Raw genomic sequence first — 22,614 nt, 5'->3', positions numbered from 1 at the left:
TTAATATTTATATAACTTTGAGTATTTTTTTTGACCAGCAGGGTGTTCCAAACACGTTATCTGAATCACGAATAATCGATAATGTATTTGGTATATGACACGACTATAGAAGGAGCGACGGTCAGAATGTGCTGGATGTTACATGTTATACCCCATCCTCTTCCTCAACTGGTACCTTGGGGTCCTCATGAATAGGCGTACACCGAAGTTGAGGTAAAGTCTTTGTTATTTGTTCATTTTCAATATCATATATAAACTTATGTTTTCCCATTTTGCAACAAGTTTGATCTATCCATTTTTTGCTTCCTTTCATCATCATCGGAATTAGTTTTACTGTAAGGTAATCATAAGCCTAAGCATGTACGTTGCATCTTTAGCATGGAGAAAGTGGTATGCAGAAATTGTTTTGGTTGAGGGTTGTGTCGCCCCGCCTTTCGGTTTATTTTTTTTCCTGTGGATAGATATTGCACTATTGTAACAGATGTGTTAAATTAACTACTCTACAATTATGTAGAAAACAACAATGCGATATATGTAGACATTATATTACGCACAATTATGCCCGTTGTACATAAACGCCTTTTTAAGGTGGCCGCCGCAACGCGCGGCTGGCCACCTGTTTTTTAAATACAATTGATTATTTTGATGACATCATCATGAGCTTAGAATTTTTCTCGTTATTTCTATATTGTTTTTTAAATTTGGATAATCCTTATATATGACATCATCAAAATAATTAATAAGATTTTATTTTAATTCAAAATTATTTAGGCTAGAGACATCACAATTACTATTTTCTTTGTCATAAAAGCCTACATTACAACCTTTTATTGAGACATATTTCGCATACATATATAGTAATTAATCCCGTAAAGAGATATAGTATTATACAATTAATATGTTAATATTTTTATTAAATACAATTAATTATTTTGATGACGTCATCATGGGGTTTAGAATTTTTCTCTTTATTTTGAATTTTTTAAAATTTGGATAATTTTTATTAATGACATCATTAAAATAATTAATAAGATTTATTTTAATTTAAAATTATTTAGGTTAATATATCACCCACCATGCTTAAAAAAAATTTTCATTTTCTTTTTTTGATTTTTTTAACAAAGGAAATAACTTTTTTTATGATGTCATCATTTTAGAACTTTAATAAAAAGTATAGATTTAATTCAAAATTATTTAGGTTAATGATATCATCCACCATGCTTAGATTAATTTTCATTTTATTAACAAAGGAAATAACATTTTTATGATGTCATCATGCTTTAATAGAAAGTATAGATATCTTGAAAATCGATGAAGAGCTGTCCTTATAAGTCATAAGGAGCCATTAAGAATGAGATCACAACAAAGATCTTTAAGATCACTTGTTCTGAACAAGAATCACTAAGATCACTCGTTCTCACTAAAAGATACACTCCAAATTATACCTTTCACTTTTAGCAAGACTACATCCAAAATGTACCCATTAAGAGTTTTGGCATCAGCTCTGGTCACAATTTTTCTCAAATTTGACTAGTTAATAAACATTTTTGGTAAGTGAGAACCAGTAAAAACATCTATTCTAGACAAATTATCACCAGTAACAAACCATAGAGCTTGGTAGACAATAATAAATCAAGAGCTATATTAACATAGAGCTTGGTAGACAATAATAAATCAATCCAGTAGGGAAAATACTACAACTACTAAATGGCCACATAACATATTCCTCAAATTATAACTATGCACAAATTATCACCAGTAACAAACTCATGCTCACTAAGCAACCAAATTATCTATAATCTAATCAACATGAGTTTCCAACACCGCTAGATCCAAATATATCCCACCATGACTTTTCCAATTTTTCAGTTCCAAACTTAAACATCAATTATCATTTAAATATAGATGATAGACCAGACTCATATCACAACAACTTGTTCAGAATTAGTTACAACATCAGATTCGTGGTCACTAGAAATAGTCTTCTCTTCACGATCCCAATCTGACAGGTCAACTTCTGCATTTGACTGACGTGCGTTTGCTTGCAGCAGCACGAGTTATTGCAATGGCCTCACCATCTGCTGCTGACACCTCAACCAAGTATTCAACTCCTTTGCTTGGTGTCCTGCATGTTAACCATAATAGCACGAGTCAATCAAAGGTGGAAAATTAGAAGTGTTTGAGTAAGGTCAAAGCAGGTTTGGTTGGACTGGACTGGGTCCAGCCGCCCTATTATTTACCTGTTTACTTAAGTAATTGACATAAGTTTTCTGCTTAGTTGATATTTTTAGAATACAATATATGAGAATTATTCCTCAGATTATATACAAAGTAGGAGACTAGAAAGTATAGACAGGTCATACCTCCCGTAAACCATGAATATTAGATCCCCTACAGCAGCAGTTTCAGCACTGTATCTACACCACAACCGTTGAGCTACAAAGAGAAACATGTGATATGATAAAGTGAGAATCATGTGATATGATCAAAGAAGCGGATAAATCAATGATGGAATATCGGAAATGAGTATTTGTTTGGTAATCTTGAAAACAAGAAAAAAATTCCAGTGTATATGGACTTACCAAATAACCAATTCAGAGTTTCTGTTAAAAAATAATTTGATTACATATAATGATTTGGTGATTGATTACATGCATGATATAATGAAATGGTGGGTCAAAAGTAAACAAATCATACCTGACACACTCGATGAATCGTCCAGCATGCGTCTACCTCTTCATACTTTCGAAGCTTAGTATTTTAGGTGACGGGAATGACACACCGGTACTAATAAACACCAAACCCACATTATTCATCCCGTATGTCGATTTCGGGGATATGGGAGATTAGGGGCATGTAGTTGTAGGATTCTTTACTATTACTTTTGATATGCCTTTTTTTCAGCTTCGGGCAACCAATGATTCTCAAACTGAGAAGTGAACTCAACTGCATTTTCGGTAGATCTTTCATCTTTGGGCAGTCTTGAATTTCAAGATGTTGGAGGGAGGTGAGGTGTTGCAGTCCCTTTGAAATTGTTTCCAATTCCTTCAAATCTTGTATCCGGAGAGAAGTAAGAGATGATGGAAATAAGATATGTTTAATCTTTGGGCAGTCTTGAATTTCAAGATGTTTGAGGGATGTGAGGTGTTGCAGTCCCTTTGATATTGTTTCCATTTCCTTCAAATCTTCTATATGGAGAGAGGTGAGAGACGATGGAAGAAGACAATACAAATGGTCATCACTAATAATAATACTCGCATCATCCTCATTTCCTGACGATCCCCCACCATATAAGGTTAGTTCAACAAGTGAGGGTGGGAATTCCTGTGGGCCCCACTCTGATATCGGCTTCTTCAACTTACCTATTATTAAGTTTTGCAATTTAGGAGGCCAAAGCCCACCAGGAAATGAAACACCCAAACTTGGACAGTTGTAAATTACCAGATGTGTTAAGAAGATGAGTTTCGGCAGTTGTACATCAGGTATTGACTCCAAACTTTCACAATCATTTATTATTAAATTGGTGATATGAAGGAAGCAATTCAATTCAACGATGATTTTCAGATGTGGAAAACGTGTGATATATAGATATTCAAGCGATGGCATCCCTGTATTGTTGTTGTTGTTGTTGTTGATAAACATCTGAGTCTTGTCTCCTCCTTCATATCCTCCTCCCAACTCCTTTTTCATTACTTTGTTACATCCACCAATATAAATTGACTTGAGAGTCTGCCCTCCTCCCGATGAAAAAGAAACGTCTCTAATTGAATCACATCCCCAAATACTCAATCTCTCAATGTTGTTTGGACAACTACAACGCTCAATACTCTTACAACTCCCTATTTCCAACTCTATAAGAGATGCAAAGTGATTGCTTCCACTCTTGTCGTCATCATCATCATCATCCTCCTCCACTCTCTCTCCAAGACTTATCAAATTATCACAATTTCGTACTTCCAACTCCCTTAAACTCTCAAGAACCACGCTTGCCTTTGCTTCTGATACCCACAAGCATCTTATCCCATCACATGACGAGATGATTACCTTTTCAAGTTCCCTCAGATGATCTCCAAAACCTCTCATGAACACATCATCAGTAAGACCTGAAATACAACCTAGTATTAACTCTGTGACCGATGAAGCTGCACGAATTAAACTTGTCAACACATCGTGAAGACACTCCTTTATTTCAAGATGACTTAGCGAAGGCAGTGCTTCGATTGATACTTCGACCAGATTTGGACATTTGTTAATAACAAGCTTCTCAAGGCACGGAAACACAACCCCTCTTTTGGTTGACCATAACCCCCACCCCCCTCCATATTTTTGAAGCTTAGAATTTTAAGTGACGGAAATGACACTACACCAGTACCAATAAACTCCACCCCCACATTATTCACCTTATCCATGCCATCAATAAACAACTCCTCAAGTGACAGTAGCTGCCCTAGTGGCGGTATACATGTACAATTTTTACAATCACGTATAGTTACATGTGACAACCTATTAAAAGAGGGATCCACAACCCAGTTTGGAAGCTCTATTCCTCTATATGATACTATTTTAAGGTGTTTTAGAGTATCACTATGAGGCTTCATCCCATCTAATACATCCTTATCAATTATATCTATTCGAGAATCATTGACCACATCACTCCATATCAACTTTAACTCGCTAAGCCTCTTCTGCGAAAAGTTTGCACCTCGTGCATCAGTAGCATTTGTCACTTTCTCCAACCCTTCAATACAGATATCCCCGCACAGGTTCTTCAATTCTTTCAGCTCGCTAATTCCAAATCTGTTTTCACCTCCAATAATTATTTTGGACAGTGTTTGGAGGCTTTTTAACTTACCAATCCCTAAGGGCATCTTATTCAATTTCAAAGAGCTAGTTTGTCTGATATCAAAATGCCTCAGATTTTTAAGCATTGAGAAGTTGTTGGGCAACTTAACTAATTTCCAACAGCCAAACAGGATCAATGTTTGTAAATTATAGAGGTTGCAGACACTTTCTGGTAGTTGTGTGATATTAGTTTGAGATACATTAAGATACCTCAAGTGCCTCAAGCTACCAATAGTATCTGGTATCTCACTTATCATAAAGTTACTTAAATTCAGGACCCTTAACAATGGCAGCATTAAGAAAATGTCAACCAGAATCTTGTTAGATAAGTAGAAACTTTGCCAATCTATCTCCCCAACAGACGTTGCCAAGATTGTTCTTAGACTTCTAGCACTTTTGAATGCCTTGAACTTATCATAGGCTCCATATGTCTCACGAACAAATGACATGTGGCGGCACTTTTCCAACGCTTTACTCCCTTTATCCTTCTCCATGCCATTATCTAACCTAACGAAAAAGTTACCAGCAATTGATGCCGCCAAGTCATTCATCAAGTCATGCATCACAAACAACGATTTTTCGTTTGGCGCATGCTGAAAAAATGACATTGACAACATCTCATCAAAACATTGATGACCAAAGTGTTCTTCTGTTTCAACAGTCGAATGGTGTAAAAATCCTTCGGCCATCCACAATAGAACCAACTCCCTCTTATCAAATAAATAGTCCTTAGGAAAGAAGGAGCAATATGGGAACAACCGCTTCAAACACGCTGAAAGATCTTGGTAACTTAGCCTACTAAGGGCTGGAACAATTTCACCGGCATCTTCTAGAGTCCATATATCACTATCCAACACTTTCTTCCAGTATTCTTCTTCATTTTTTTTGGTTCTCAATAACCTCCCAAGTGCTATCAAAGCCAAAGGCAATCGGCCACATTTTTCCACGATACCTTCACCATGCGGTTTCAGATTCAAATGTGAATCAAAATTAGGGGAACCCAAAGCATTTTGAGCAAATAAAGTCACAGCATCATCATGTGACAGGCTCTCTAGTTGGCCTGTATTATCAGTATAGCCTACCTGGTTAATCAATATGGTCTTCCGAGTTGTCATGATGATTTTACTTCCGGGAGCACATTTACGAAACGGAGCAACTAAGGTTTCCCAATGCTTATAACTTTCACTCCATACATCATCCAACACTATCAGAAAACGTTTTCCCGTAAGTAGATCTTCAAGAGCTACTTGAAGTAGATTAAGATCTCGAAAATCCTTGTTTTCTCCGCCCATATTTTGATAGATAATAGTGCTTATATGAGTGATATCAAACTCATCCGAAACACAAACCCACGCCTTGAGTTCAAAGTGCTCCTTCACTTGTTTGTCATTATACAAAAGTTTGGCTAGAGTTGTTTTACCAACCCCACCCATACCAACTATCGGAACAATGCTAAAGTTTTCATCACCAGGTTCATCCGCCAGTAATTTGCAGACAAATTTCTCTTTTTCCAATTCACGTCCAATAATCCTAGATTCATCTACTAGAGAAGTTTCCAAACTTCTAATTATATTGTTTGGACTATGATCAACTTTCACAATCAAACCAAGACTAGTTTTTTTCGGTTTCTAGATCTTTCAACTCCTTGTAAATCTGATCTAACTTGCTACTCAAACGAGTACCTAGTGAGAAATTTGTGAAGCAAGTTGGGATTTTTACCTTGCTGATGCAGCTGCCAACAGATTTGTCGATGAACTCGCGGTGCATAGCCTCAGTTGCTAAGCCATCGAGTACATCCTCCATATCGTAAGCCACATGTTGGAGCCTATTCAACCACCGTTTAACATCTTTATCAGTTACTTCCTTCTCTGAAGCATCATTAAGTAATTCTTGGATGTCGGAGAATTTTGTCTCAAACTTGTTGATCTCGGATTGAATTCCCCGAGAGCGAGCAATTTTCTTCACAGCTTCAGAGGCTAAGTTCTGAAGAACAAGTTTGATGAGATCAGAAGCGATAACTTCAGCCATTAAATAATTGATGATTAATTAGTTTATGATGAGAAACTAGATCAGTAGAGATCGATTTTAGTAGAGATGAAAAGTATTAGGTGAATAACAAAAAGAGATCGATTAATGGTCAACGCTTAAGATCTAAACAGGGAGGGTTAGATCTCAATTGACCAATAAGACCATAGATATAGATATAGATATAATAATAATAATAGATATAAAAACAAACTAAGTTTTGATCCATCCTATTAGGGATGACAATTGATCGGATATGGATCGGATGATGCCGTATTCATATTCATATCCATTTATTTTTTGTTCTTTCATATCCATATAATTTTAGTTCATCCATCCATATTTATATTGTGATGACCCGGAAATTTCTGACCAAATTTAAACTTAATCTTTAACGTTTTCGACACGATAAGCAAAGTCTATGAAGTTGAATCTCAAAATTTTGAACTATTCAATTACCCTTCGATTGTTCTCAATGATTCGCAAACCATTATATGTAAATAGATACATATATATACTATAACTTGAAAACGTAACAACGTTTTAATTGTTTAATACCGTACATTAAACTTATTGGTTTAAATATTTATTTGAATATATATGATAAGTTGGAATATTAATTGTATGAATAAATTGCGACGTATATTTAAAACGTGTTTATGAATGTTGAAAATATATATTAACTTGGTCATAAAACGATTTGTTATTATATATCAACAAATAGCGAGACAATGATTTATAGAAGTAAATGACCAAAACACTCGAAAGTTTAAGATACACTTTGAATGATATAGTTTATTGATCATTTAAGACTATATTTTGACAAAGGTACGAGTCACAAAACGTAAATTGCGAGTTTTCTAAGCGTACGAAAATGCGTTCGAGAAACCGGAATCGGAACATAAGTCGAGTGACAACGTACGAGTCATCGGAACGAAAATTACAAGTCAACTATGCATGTGAATTTAATATAATATATAATTAATTATATAAATTAAATATATTATATATATTATATAAAATTATGTCGACAAACAAAAAGTTAAAAGTTTGTGAGCTGGATTAGAGGGCCATGCGATCGCATGGCCTTGAAGCACAAATCCCATGCGATCGCATGGGGTACTTTTTCAGAAAAGGTTCTATAAATTGCTCAGTTTTCACACTTCTTTCTCTAAATTATATATTACTCCGTATTTATTATTATTATTATTATTATTATTATTATTATTATTATTATTATTATTATTATTATTATTATTATTATTAATCTTATTATTATTAATATTATTAATTAGTATTATACATAAAATACTACGACGAGGTTATGAGCATGTCACTTTCAAAATGGTTTTCAAGCGGGATAGAGCTAAGGAAATTATGGGTTATTGTCAAGGAGGTTATGTGTAATGTTCGGGGGTATATTTGTGAATCAAACCTAGTGTTTATCATCTCCGTTACGTCTACGTACTTTCCTACAATATTGAATCTCAATACTGATACGTAAGCACTCATATCTTATCTTTTATATATTAATTATGTATCCATGTCTAGTGCTCGAGTATATATATTTATATATGCTTGTATGCTAAATTTCGTCGTTGTAACAGTTTATAATGAATCACTAATTAAATACATATATTACTGGTAAAAGGTATATGATATACATGTTTTTGGAAAGCTGACGAAAAATCAATAACTTTTCATTTAGATATCGAATAGTTTCGATGAACGGATTAAAAGATATGATCAACTGAATTATGTTTGACGTTAATTGAAATTGCTTTTGAATCTACAATTAAGATTTAAACAACTTGTTTACGAGACTGATAAAGTAAACTTTTAAATATTACCAACCGAGTAAATGAATCCTTATATAAGGCACGTCTCGTTTTGTTGAACTATTGTCAAAATTGACTTTTTGAAACGACTTTGGATAACTATTATATGTCGATCTCGAGCATTAGGATTATGATACACTATGACCTGACCTAGCTTGATAGACATTTATTGACCAACATATGTTCTCTAGGTTGAGATCTACGATTATTTGGTAATCCGAGTTTCAGTCACATTTTGGTGAACGACTTTATATGCTGCTAAGGTGAGTTTCATTTGCTCCCCTTTTAATTGCTTTTGCAATATATATTTTTAAGCTGAGAATACATGCAATTTATTTTAAACTCAATGGATACAAGTACATACTTAATTCTACACTGAGTTTGAACCGAAAATCCCTTAGCTTTGGTAACTAGTAGCTGCCAGTACATAGGATATGGACTGGTGGGCGCGAATAACAGTATATGGATCCATAGGGCTTGACATCCCCGTCCGAGCTAGAGCGCTAGCCTTTTAACGGACGTGTGTTATTTGAGTTTAGGACACGTTGGTTTGCGTGTATTAAAACGAATGGGGTATTTATCATTATAACGTTAAAGTTTAGTTACCAGGGTGCTCTGTTATGTAGAATCTATTAATAAACGTTTCTGGATGAAACAACTGAAATCTTGTGATCCACTTTTATATACAAATTATGCGAAACACTAAAACTATGAACTCACCAACCTTTGTGTTGACACTTGTTAGCATGTTTATTCTCAGGTTCCTAGAAGTCTTCCGCTGTTTGCTTATATGTTAGACACGCTATGTGCCTGGAGTCTTACATGACATATTTTTCAAGGAAACGTTGCATTCACCAAATCATCACCAAGTATCTTATTTTGACTGCATTGTCAACGGAAGTATCATTGTAAACTATTATATTACGGTGATTGTCTATATGTAGAAATCATCAGATGTCGAAAACCTTTGATTTAAATATTCATTTATGGTGTGCCTTTTCAAAAGAATGCAATGTTTACAAAACGTATCATATAGAGGTCAAATACCTCGCAATGAAATCGATTAATGACGTGTTCGTCCATATGGATTTGGAGCGATCGTCACAGTTGGTATCAGAGCGTTGGTCCTAGCGAACCAGGTCTTGCATGCGTGTGTCTAACTGATAGTTGTTAAGATGCATTAGTAAGTCTGGACTTCGACCGTGTCTGCATGTTAAAAGTTTTGCTTATCATTTCTTGTCGGAAATTACATGCTTATCATTCTTAAGTCTAGACACGTTTTACTGCATTGATTGCATGAATAGTGTATAGACAAAATTCATATCTTAGCGTATCTGTTACTGTAAACTTTTCCTGACATCTTCCGAAAATTTCTCCGTGATTTATGGAATTTGGTTATATATATATATATATATATATATATATATATATATATATATATATATATATATATATATATATATATATATATATATGTAAATTATGTATTGAAGAATACCAAACTAAATTCTATAATCTAATTCATATCAAAAATCATCTCCCTAATTATACAAGATGGATCCCGTATCTAGTTCAAATTCCTTAAACTCTAACAGCTATTCCGATATGGATATTCACCTGAATTCCGAAGACAGTGTAACCGGAATGGATCAACCAATTAGCCATCATCTATTCTGGATGAATTGGGGATGGGTTCGTAATCTACTTAATCATTAGAGACAAGAAGAAGGCGATCCCTTCCATCCACCACATTCACCTCTTGGTGAAGAACCTGAAGCACTTACCGGCGAACCCGTTCGTAACACCATTTTCACCCTCATTTCCAGAACAGCTCGCAATGACTACGTAATATCCAATATTCTAAATCTTATTCATCCGCTTGTCCAAACCACCAATCATCCAAGTAATGTTTTCCCATTTCCATTCCGGGATTTCGGGTTGTTGAAGTAGACCTGATGGTTTCTGATGCTCAGCTTTGACCTTAGAACACGTCAAACATTCTCCTACGTATTTAGCAACATCGGCTTTCATACCCGGCCACCAAAAATATTTCCTGAGATCCTTGTACATCTTCCCCGTTCCAGGATGTATTGAGTATCTGGTTTTATGAGCTTCTCTAAGTACCATTTCTCTCATATCTCCAAATTTTGGTACCCAAATCCTTTCAGCCCTATACCGGGTTCCGTCTTCCCGAATATTAAGATGCTTCTCCGATCCTTTGGGTATTTCATCCTTTAAATTTCCCTCTTTTAAAACTCCTTGTTGCGCCTCCTTTATTTGAGTAGTAAGGTTATTATGAATCATTATATTCATAGATTTTACTCGAATGGGTTCTCTGTCCTTCCTGCTCAAGGCATCGGCTACCACATTTGCCTTCCCCGGGTGGTAACGAATCTCAAAGTCGTAATCATTCAACAATTCAATCCACCTACGCTGCCTCATATTCAGTTGTTTCTGATTAAATATGTGTTGAAGACTTTTGTGGTCGGTATATATAATACTTTTGACCCCATATAAGTAGTGCCTCCAAGTCTTTAATGCAAAAACAACCGCGCCTAATTCCAAATCATGTATAATTTTGTTCGTGAATCTTCAATTGTCTAGACGCATAAGCAATCACCTTCGTTCGTTGCATTAATACACAACCGAGACCTTGCTTTGATGCGTCACAATAAATCACAAAATCATCATTCCCTTCAGGCAATGACAATATAGGTGCCGTAGTTAGCTTTTTCTTCAATAACTGAAACGCTTTCTCTTGTTCATCATTCCATTCAAATTTCTTCCCTTTATGCGTTAATGCAGTCAAGGGTTTTGCTATTCTGGAAAAGTCTTGGATGAACCTTCTGTAGTAACCAGCTAGTCCTAAAAACTGGCGTATGTGTTTCGGAGTTTTCGGGGTTTCCCACTTTTCAACAGTTTCTATCTTTGCCGGATCCACCTTAATACCTTCTTTGTTCACTATGTGACCGAGGAATTGAACTTCTTCCAACCAAAATGTACACTTTGAAAACTTAGCGTACAATTCTTCCTTCCTCAATACTTCTAACACCTTTCTCAAATGTTCACCGTGTTCTTGGTCATTCTTTGAGTAAATAAGTATGTCATCAATGAAAACAATGACAAATTTGTCAAGGTATGGTCCACACACTCGGTTCATAAGGTCCATGAACACAGCTGGTGCATTAGTTAAACCAAACGGCATGACCATAAACTCGTAATGACCGTAACGTGTTCTGAAAGCAGTCTTTGGAATATCATCTTCTTTCACCCGCATTTGATGATACCCGGAACGTAAGTCAATCTTTGAATAAACAGACGAGCCTTGTAGTTGATCAAATAAGTCGTCGATTCTCGGTAGTGGGTAGCGGTTCTTGATGGTAAGTTTGTTCAACTCTCGGTAGTCGATACACAACCTGTATGTACCATCTTTCTTCTTGACAAACAAAACAGGAGCTCCCCACGGTGATGTGCTTGGTCGAATGAAACCACGCTCTAAAAGTTCTTGTAATTGGCTTTGCAGTTCTTTCATCTCGCTGGGTGCGAGTCTGTAAGGAGCACGAGCTATTGGTGCAGCTCCTGGTACAAGATCTATTTGAAATTCAACGGATCGATGTGGGGGTAATCCCGGTAATTCTTTCGGAAATACATCGGGAAATTCTTTTGCGATGGGAACATCATTGATGCTCTTTTCTTCAGTTTGTACTTTCTCGACGTGTGCTAGAACAGCATAGCAACCTTTTCTTATTAGTTTTTGTGCCTTCAAATTACTAATAAGATGTAGCTTCGTGTTGCCCTTTTCTCCGTACACCATTAAGGGTTTTCCTTTTTCTCGTATAATGCGAATTGCATTTTTGTAACAAACGATCTCTGCTTTCACTTCTTTCAACCAGTCCATACCAATTATCACATCAAAACTCCCTAACTCTACTGGTATCAAGTCAATCTTAAATGTTTCGCTAACCAGTTTAATTTCTCGATTCCGACATATATTATCTGTTGAAATTAATTTACCATTTGCTAATTCGAGTAAAAATTTACTATCCAAAGGCGTCAATGGACAACTTAATTTAGCACAAAAATCTCTACTCATATAGCTTCTATCCGCACCCGAATCAAATAAAACGTAAGCAGATTTATTGTCAATAAGAAACGTACCCGTAACAAGCTCCGGGTCTTCCTGTGCCTCTGCCGCATTAATATTAAAAACTCTTCCGCGGCCTTGTCCATTCGTGTTCTCCTGGTTCGGGCAATTTCTAATAATGTGGCCCGGTTTTCCACATTTATAACAAACTACATTGGCATAACTTGCTCCGACACTACTTGCTCCACCATTACTCGTTCCGACACCATTTGTTCCTTTCGTTCTATTAACCCCTGGTCCGTAGACCTCACACTTCGCCACGCTATGACCATTTCTTTTACACTTATTGCAAAATTTGGTGCAGAACCCCTAGTGATACTTTTCACACCTTTGGCATAGCTGCTTCTGATTGTTGTTGTTGTTGCGGTTATTATTGTTGTTGGGATGATTGTTGTAGTTGCTGTTGTTGTTGTTGTTGTTGTTGTTGGGCCGTTTGTTGTAGTTGCGATTGATGTTGCGATTGTTGGGATAATTGTTGCGATTATTGTTGTAATTGCTGTTGTTGTTATATTGGTGATCCTTATCACCGTTTTCCTCCCACTTTCTTTTGACTTGCTTCACATTGGCCTCTTCAGCAGTCTGTTCTTTAATTCTTTCTTCAATATGGTTCACTAGTTTGTGAGCCATTCTACATGCCTGTTGTATGGAGGCGGGCTCGTGTGAACTTATATCTTCTTGGATTCTTTCCGGTAATCCTTTCACAAACGCGTCGATCTTTTCTTCCTCATCTTCGAACGCTCCCGGACACAATAGGCACAATTCTGTGAATCGTCTTTCATACGTGGTAATATCAAATCCTTGGGTTCGTAACCCTCTAAGTTCTGTCTTGAGCTTATTGACCTCGGTTCTGGGACGGTACTTCTCGTTCATCAAGTGCTTGAATGCTGACCACGGTAGTGCGTACGCATCGTCTTGTCCCACTTGCTCTAGATAGGTATTCCACCATGTTAACGCAGAACCTGTGAAGGTATGCGTAGCGTACTTCACTTTGTCCTCTTCAGTACACTTACTTATGGCAAACACCGATTCGACCTTCTCGGTCCACCGTTTCAATCCGATTGGTCCTTCGGTTCCATCAAATTCCAAAGGTTTGCAGGCAGTGAATTCTTTGTAGGTGCATCCTACACGATTTCCTGTACTGCTAGATCCAAGGTTATTGTTGGTATGTAGCGCAGCCTGTACTGCGGCTATGTTTGAAGCTAGAAAAGTACGGAATTCCTCTTCATTCATATTCACGGTGTGTCGAGTAGTCGGTGCCATTTCCTTCAAAATAGTCAAATGGAACAAGTTAATCATACAGAATATTAAGAGTAGTTAATAGTATTTCGTAGCATAATACGAACTCATTTATAAAAGCTTTTTCTTCATATTAGCGTTTTATAAGTTTAAATTCGGGTAGTACCTACCCGTTAAGTTCATACTTAGTAGCTAATATACAATTCAACTACTACAATTCTATATGAAAAACTGATTATAATAATATTTCGCGTTCAAACTTTTACACAATATTTTACAAACTTACAATACCGCTTATTTTACATATAGCATGAAATATAGCACACAATAAATTTGATACAAGATAGTTGTGAAGATAATTCTAGCTAGTACACAAGTCGTTCAGCAAAGGCAATAAAGACACGTAATTCATACGTCCAGAAACAAGTCATGCATTATGGTTTTACTAGGATTACTTCCCATCCTTGGTCTTGTGGAACATAACCGTTATGGCCGTTGATAAGACAGCGTGTTGTAACGTCGTCAAAGGGACGAGGGTTACGTAATGTCCAACAGTCCTGTAATAATCTAAAAACCTCATTTCTTACCCCAATTACCGACTCCGTCACTTGTGGAAACGTTTTGTTTAATAGTTGTAGCCCGATGTTCTTGTTCTCACTTTGGTGAGAAGCGAACATTACTAATCCGTAAGCATAACATGCTTCTTTATGTTGCATGTTAGCCGCTTTTTCTAAATCACGAAGTCCAATATTCGGATATATTGAGTCAAAATAATTTCTTAACCCGTTGCGTAAAATAGCATTTGGGTTCCCCGCAATATATGCGTCAAAGTAAACACATCGTAACTTATGGGTTTCCCAATGTGATATCCCCCATCTTTCAAACGAAAGTCTCTTATAAACCAAGGCATTCTTGGAACGTTCTTCGAATGTCTTACAAACTAATCTCGCCTTAAATAGTTGTGCCGAGGAATTCTGGCCGACTCTAGACAAGATTTCATCAATCATGTCTCCGGGTAGGTCTCTTAAAATATTGGGTTGTCTATCTATTTTGTGTTTTTATACTGTAAAATAGACAAGAGTTAGATTCATAAAAAAAAATACTTATTAATACAAGCAATTTTTACATATATCATAAAGCATAAGCACACTATATTACATATATTACACCACACGAATACAACTATCTTATTCCGACTCGGTCATTTCTTCTTCTTCGATTTTGGTTCGTTTTGCCAAGTTTCTAGGGATATATGATGTTCCCCTAATACGAGCCGTCATTTTCCACATTGGTTTAGAAAAACCTGGTGGTTTAGAGGTTCCCGGGTCATTGTTACAACTTAAGGACTTCGGGGGTTGACGATACATATAAAGTTCATCGGGGTTGGAATTAGATTTCTCTATTTTTATGCCCTTTTCCTTATTATTTTCTTTTGCCTTTTTAAATTCAGTTGGGGTAATTTCTATAACATCATCGGAATTCTCGTCGGAATCCGATTCATCGGAGAATTGGTAATCCTCCCAATATTTTGCTTCCTTGGCGGAAACACCATTGACCATAATTAACCTTGGTCGGTTGGTTGAGGATTTTCTTTTACTTAACCGTTTTATTATTTCCCCCACCGGTTCTATTTCTTCATCCGGTTCCGATTCTTCTTCCGGTTCCGATTCTTCTTCCGGTTCCGACTCTTCTTCCGGTTCCTCTTCGGGAACTTGTGAATCAGTCCACGAATCATTCCAATTTAAATTTGACTCTTCATTATTATTAGGTGAGTCAATGGGACTTGTTCTAGAGGTAGACATCTATCACATAATATCAAACGCGTTAAGAGATTAATATATCACATAATATTCACATGTTAAAAATATATAGTTTCCAACAAAATTTGTTAAGCAATCATTTTTCAAGTAAACACGGTCGAAGTCCAGACTCACTAATGCATCCTAACAAACTCGATAAGACACACTAATGCAAAATTCTGGTTCTCTAAGACCAACGCTCGGATACCAACTGAAATGTCCCGTTCTTATTGATTAAAAACGTTCCATATTAATTGATTTCGTTGCGAGGTTTTGACCTCTATATGAGACATTTTTCAAAGACTGCATTCATTTTTAAAATAAACCATAACCTTTATTTCATAAATAAAGGTTTAAAAAGCTTTACGTAGATTATCAAATAATGATAATCTAAAATATCCTGTTTACACACGACCATTACATAATGGTTTACAATACAAATATGTTACATCGAAATCAGTTTCTTGAATGCAGTTTCTACACAATATCATACAAACATGGACTCCAAATCTTGTCCTTATTTTAGTATGCAACAGCGGAAGCTCTTAATATTCACCTGAGAATAAACATGCTTTAAACGTCAACAAAAATGTTGGTGAGTTATAGGTTTAACCTATATATATCAAATCGTAACAATAGACCACAAGATTTCATATTTCAATACACATCCCATACATAGAGATAAAAATCATTCATATGGTGAACACCTGGTAACCGACAATAACAAGATGCATATATAAGAATATCCCCATCATTCCGGGACACCCTTCGGATATGATATAAATTTCGAAGTACTAAAGCATCCGGTACTTTGGATGGGGTTTGTTAGGCCCAATAGATCTATCTTTAGGATTCGCGTCAATTAGGGTGTCTGTTCCCTAATTCTTAGATTACCAGACTTAATAAAAAGGGGCATATTCGATTTCGATAATTCAACCATAGAATGTAGTTTCACGTACGTGTGTCTATTTTGTAAATCATTTATAAAACCTGCATGTATTCTCATCCCAAAAATATTAGATTTTAAAAGTGGGACTATAACTCACTTTCACAGATTTTTACTTCGTCGGGAAGTAAGACTTGGCCACTGGTTGATTCACGAACCTATAACAATATATACATATATATCAAAGTATGTTCAAAATATATTTACAACACTTTTAATATATTTTGATGTTTTAAGTTTATTAAGTCAGCTGTCCTCGTTAGTAACCTACAACTAGTTGTCCACAGTTAGATGTACAGAAATAAATCGATAAATATTATCTTGAATCAATCCACGACCCAGTGTATACGTATCTCAGTATTGATCACAACTCAAACTATATATATTTTGGAATCAACCTCAACCCTGTATAGCTAACTCCAACATTCACATATAGAGTGTCTATGGTTGTTCCGAAATATATATAGATGTGTCGACATGATAGGTCGAAACATTGTATACGTGTCTATGGTATCTCAAGATTACATAATATACAATACAAGTTGATTAAGTTATGGTTGGAATAGATTTGTTACAAATTTTCACGTAGCTAAAATGAGAAAAATTATCCAATCTTGTTTTACCCATAACTTCTTCATTTTAAATCCGTTTTGAGTGAATCAAATTGCTATGGTTTCATATTGAACTCTATTTTATGAATCTAAACAGAAAAAGTATAGGTTTATAGTCTGAAAAATAAGTTACAAGTCATTTTTGTAAAGGTAGTCATTTCAGTCGAAAGAACGACGTCTAGATGACCATTTTAGAAAACATACTTCCACTTTGAGTTTAACCATAATTTTTGGATATAGTTTCATGTTCATAATAAAAATCATTTTCTCAGAATAAAAACTTTTAAATCAAAGTTTATCATAGTTTTTAATTAACTAACCCAAAACAGCCCGCGGTGTTACTACGACGGCGTAAATCCGGTTTTACGTTGTTTTTCATGTCTCCAGGTTTTAAATCATTAAGTTAGCATATCATATAGATATAGAACATGTGTTTAGTTGATTTTGAAAGTCAAGTTAGAAGGATTAACTTTTGTTTGCGAACAAGTTTAGAATTAACTAAACTATGTTCTAGTGATTACAAGTTTAAACCTTCGAATAAGATAGCTTTATATGTATGAATTGAATGATGTTATGAACATCATTACTACCTTAAGTTCCTTGGATAAACCTACTGGAAAAGTGAAAAATGGATCTAGCTTCAACGGATCCTTGGATGGCTCGAAGTTCTTGAAGCAGATTCATGACACGAAAACAAGTTCAAGTAAGATCATCACTTGAAATAAGATTGTTATAGTTATAGAAATTGAACCAAAGTTTGAATATGATTATTACCTTGTATTAGAATGATAACCTACTGTAAGAAACAAAGATTTCTTGAGGTTGGATGATCACCTTACAAGATTGGAAGTGAGCTAGCAAACTTGAAAGTATTATTGATTTTATGTAACTAGAACTTGTAGAATATATGAAGAACACTTAGAACTTGAAGATAGAACTTGAGAGAGATCAATTAGATGAAGAAAATTGAAGAATGAAAGTGTTTGTAGGTGTTTTTGGTCGTTGGTGTATGGATTAGATATAAAGGATATGTAATTTTGTTTTCATGTAAATAAGTCATGAATGATTACTCATATTTTTGTAATTTTATGAGATATTTCATGCTAGTTGCCAAATGATGGTTCCCACATGTGTTAGGTGACTCACATGGGCTGCTAAGAGCTGATCATTGGAGTGTATATACCAATAGTACATACATCTAAAAGCTGTGTATTGTACGAGTACGAATACGGGTGCATACGAGTAGAATTGTTGATGAAACTGAACGAGGATGTAATTGTAAGCATTTTTGTTAAGTAGAAGTATTTTGATAAGTGTATTGAAGTCTTTCAAAAGTGTATAAATACATATTAAAACACTACATGTATATACATTTTAACTGAGTCGTTAAGTCATCGTTAGTCGTTACATGTAAGTGTTGTTTTGAAACCTTTAGATTAACGATCTTGTTAAATGTTGTTAACCCAATGTTTATAATATCAAATGAGATTTTAAATTATTATATTATCATGATATTATCATGTATGAATATCTCTTAATATGATATATATATACATTAAATGTCTTTACAACGATAATCGTTACATATATGTCTCGTTTAAAAATCATTAAGTTAGTAGTCTTGTTTTTACATATGTAGTTCATTGTTAATATACTTAATGATATGTTTACTTATCATAGTATCATGTTAACTATATATATATCCATATATATGTCATCATATAGTTTTTACAAGTTTTAACGTTCGTGAATCACCGGTCAACTTGGGTGGTCAATTGTCTATATGAAACATATTTCAATTAATCAAGTCTTAACAAGTTTGATTGCTTAACATGTTGGAAACATTTAATCATGTAAATATCAATCTCAATTAATATATATAAACATGGAAAAGTTCGGGTCACTACATTCCAGCACCATCACAAGGTCAAGATGATGGTGGATCTCCTCAGAATGTTCCAGAAGTTCGTAGATCTGAACGAGGTCGGATTCCATCGAGTAGATATCCAGAATCCGAGTACCTTCTACTTACTGAAGATGGAGAACCGGAGAGTTTTCATGAAGCAGTAACTCATAAGGATAAAGAAAAATGGTTGCTCGCAATGCAGGATGAGATGGATTCTCTGCAGAAAAATCAAACTTATGAGATTGTAGAACTTCCACGCGGGAAGAAGGCACTAAAAAATAAATGGGTGTTCAAGCTGAAAAAGGATGGTAGTGGAAAAGTGGTGAAATACAAAGCACGACTTGTAGTCAAAGGATTCCAACAGAAGAAAGGGATTGATTTTGACGAGATATTTTCACCAGTAGTCAAGATGACTTCAATTAGAGTCATACTTGGATTGGTCGCAAGTATGAACTTGGAGCTTGAACAGATGGATGTAAAGACAGCTTTTCTTCATGGAGATTTACATGAAGAAATTTACATGGAGCAGCCAGAAGGTTTTGAGATTTCAGGAGATAATCTCGTAAGCAAGCTGAAGAAAAGTTTGTACGGTTTAAAGCAGGCACCTAGGCAGTGATACAAGAAGTTTGACTCGTGCATGGTGAGTCGCGGGTACAAGAAAACTGCAGCAGATGAGTGTGTCTACATTCAGAAGTTTTCTGAAGGAGATTTCGTTGCTCTTCTACTTTATGTAGACGATATTTTGATCGTAGGAAAAGACGTAACGAAGATCAACCAGCTGAAGAAGGAACTCTCTAAGTCTTTTGACATGAAAGACTTAGGACAGGCTCAACAGATTTTGAGAATGCAGATAACCCGAGATAGGAAGAATAAAAGGTTATGGCTATCTCAGGAGAAGTATATTGAACGAGTGCTTTCACGTTTCAATATGAACAATGCCAAACCTGTTAGCATTCCAATAGCTAACCATTTCAAGTTAAGCAAGAGTTCTTGTCCCTCATCCAAGGAAGAGATCGGGGAGATGTCGTCAGTACCATATTCCTCAGCAGTTGGAAGTTTGATGTATGCAATGGTGTGTACAAGGCCCGATATTGCTCACGCAGTGGGAACAGTGAGTAGTTTTCTCTCGAACCCCGGAAAAGAGCATTGGAATGCGGTAAAATGGATTCTCAGATATCTTAAGGGTACAACGAATCTATGTCTTTGTTACGGGGGAGCTGATCCAATCTTGGAAGGCTATACAGATGCGAATATGGTCGGAGATCCTGATAGTAGGAAATCTACTTCAGGATTCATTTACACTTTTGCAGGGGGAGCTGTTTCATGGCAGTCAAGACTACAGAGGTGTGTTGCATTATCCACAACTGAAGCAGAGTATATTGCTGCCGCAGAAGCTGGAAAAGAAATGTTGTGGTTAAAGCGTTATCTCCAAGAATTTGGAATCAAGCAAAAGGAGTACAAGGTACATTGTGACAGTCAGAGTGCTCTAGATTTGAGCAAGAACTCCATGTACCATTCCCGTACAAAACATATTGATATTCGCTATCATTGGATACGCGAGGTAATTGATCGACAACTGTTGAGACTAGTGAAGATCCATACAAAGGAGAATCCTGCGGATATGTTAACAAAGGTGGTGACTCGAGAGAAGTTGGAGTTATGCAGAGACATAACTGGAATGTTCGTGGATTCGGCTGGAGGGGGAGAATTGAAAGTTTCCAGCCTACAATCTAGAAGCTCACCTTCTAGATGTTCAAAGTAGCCTTCTTTGAACACCATGTAGAAGAAGCAAAGATGAACACGATGACGGCCGCCCACCATCTCCGTTCACACCCTTCCACCGCCATAGAATTTTTACTATAAATAGAGGTGCAAACCTCAATTGTAAATCATCCCAAATCATTCAGAAAAGTGTAATCACACCTAGTTAGTGTGTGTGAGTTAAAGTGTAATCCTAACCAAGAGTGAATACATCCCTAGAGAGTGGTGAGAAATCCTAGTGTGTTAGTTTGAGAGTTTTTTGTTTTAGAGTTTTGTAATACTCTGTAATCTAATAGAGTTATTTTCTTTCAAATTTGTGTTACAGTCGATCACCTCTTAATCACAAGTTCACAACACTTCACCCCTTCCCCTTTGTTCCCCCACGGATCTCTCCAGGGTCTTCGAGCGATTTTTCCCCTCCACAGCTCCATCTCGTCGCCACCATCTCCGGCCCGACAATCGTCGGTCTCTTCTCCAACCATGCCCAACATAATCAGCGCGGTTTCTTCGCCTGTAAGAGGCTCCGGTTTCTTCACCGTCCGAATTGTCAGCGTACTGGACCACTAGGGTTTGCGGTCCGGTTCCAATAGCGATTAGTGTTGCCTGAGGTGATCGATGAGCTTGAAATTACAGGGTTTCCGCTCCTTTTATTGTCCGGTAATCGACATCATCCATATAAAGGTTAGGGTTTCATTTTTTTTATTTCGTTCTCTTTCTAAAATGTTGTTGATCTTGGTTACGTTACTTGCTTATTAGGTTTACAGGTAATCCTTAACATCATTTTTTGTGTATAGTTATTGGTATATTTTCTAACTGGAACTTTGAAAAGACTAACGGATTGCATATTTTTGCTCAAATAAAATTTGTAAAACGGCTGCTTATTGTCAACTCCATATTGTTCGCTGCATCTTTTGAAACACTGAAATGTTTGGGGTCTTATTTGCTTTCAAAGTTTGACGATGCACATGTTAATTATTTCAAACGCTCTCTTATTTATGTTTATTTTAAAATGCAACATATACAGTAACTGTATACGTGCTCATATTTTGTTTTTTGTTGCATTCTTTGCAGCTTAGGAAAGCTTTGATGGTGAATATGTGTGCTCTCGGTCACCTATTGGAAAGGCAACGATTTGTTGTAGCCGTGGCTCCTGATGATGAAAATTTGTTAGCTGATTCTTGCAATGAGAAAAAAACGGATCGTATCGTGGTAGCGCAACAAATGAGTTGCAACCATGGTCATTCGTCTCCTCTTGCTAAGAATTACGAACACAAAATTCTGATGTGAATAAATATTACCGTTGATTTAGAAGGGTTTTGAGTGCGAGGCTGTGATGTTGAAAGTCTGCTATTTGAGTCTCGCCATGAGAAAACGCGTCATATCTTAGCGGGGCAACATATTAGTTGCAGCCATGGTGATTCGGGTTCTCTTGGTTGGAATCATATATACCTATCTGAGCTGCAAAACTGTTTCTGTTTTTAAAATTTAGGAAGCGATACTTGATAG

The 22,614-nt window shown here is 36.0% G+C and overlaps 1 pseudogene; it reads right to left on the bottom strand.

The window, feature by feature from the left end:
* Positions 1-1,407: 1,407 nt before the first annotated feature.
* LOC139889798 (putative disease resistance RPP13-like protein 1) lies at positions 1,408-6,885 on the bottom strand (annotated as a pseudogene).
* Positions 6,886-22,614: the final 15,729 nt, after the last annotated feature.

Source organism: Rutidosis leptorrhynchoides, chromosome 2, assembly GCF_046630445.1.
Source record: "Rutidosis leptorrhynchoides isolate AG116_Rl617_1_P2 chromosome 2, CSIRO_AGI_Rlap_v1, whole genome shotgun sequence".
Classification (NCBI taxonomy): domain Eukaryota; kingdom Viridiplantae; phylum Streptophyta; class Magnoliopsida; order Asterales; family Asteraceae; genus Rutidosis; species Rutidosis leptorrhynchoides.
Note: the sequence above shows the minus strand (reverse complement) of the source record. Positions and strands in the feature narration are given on the sequence as shown.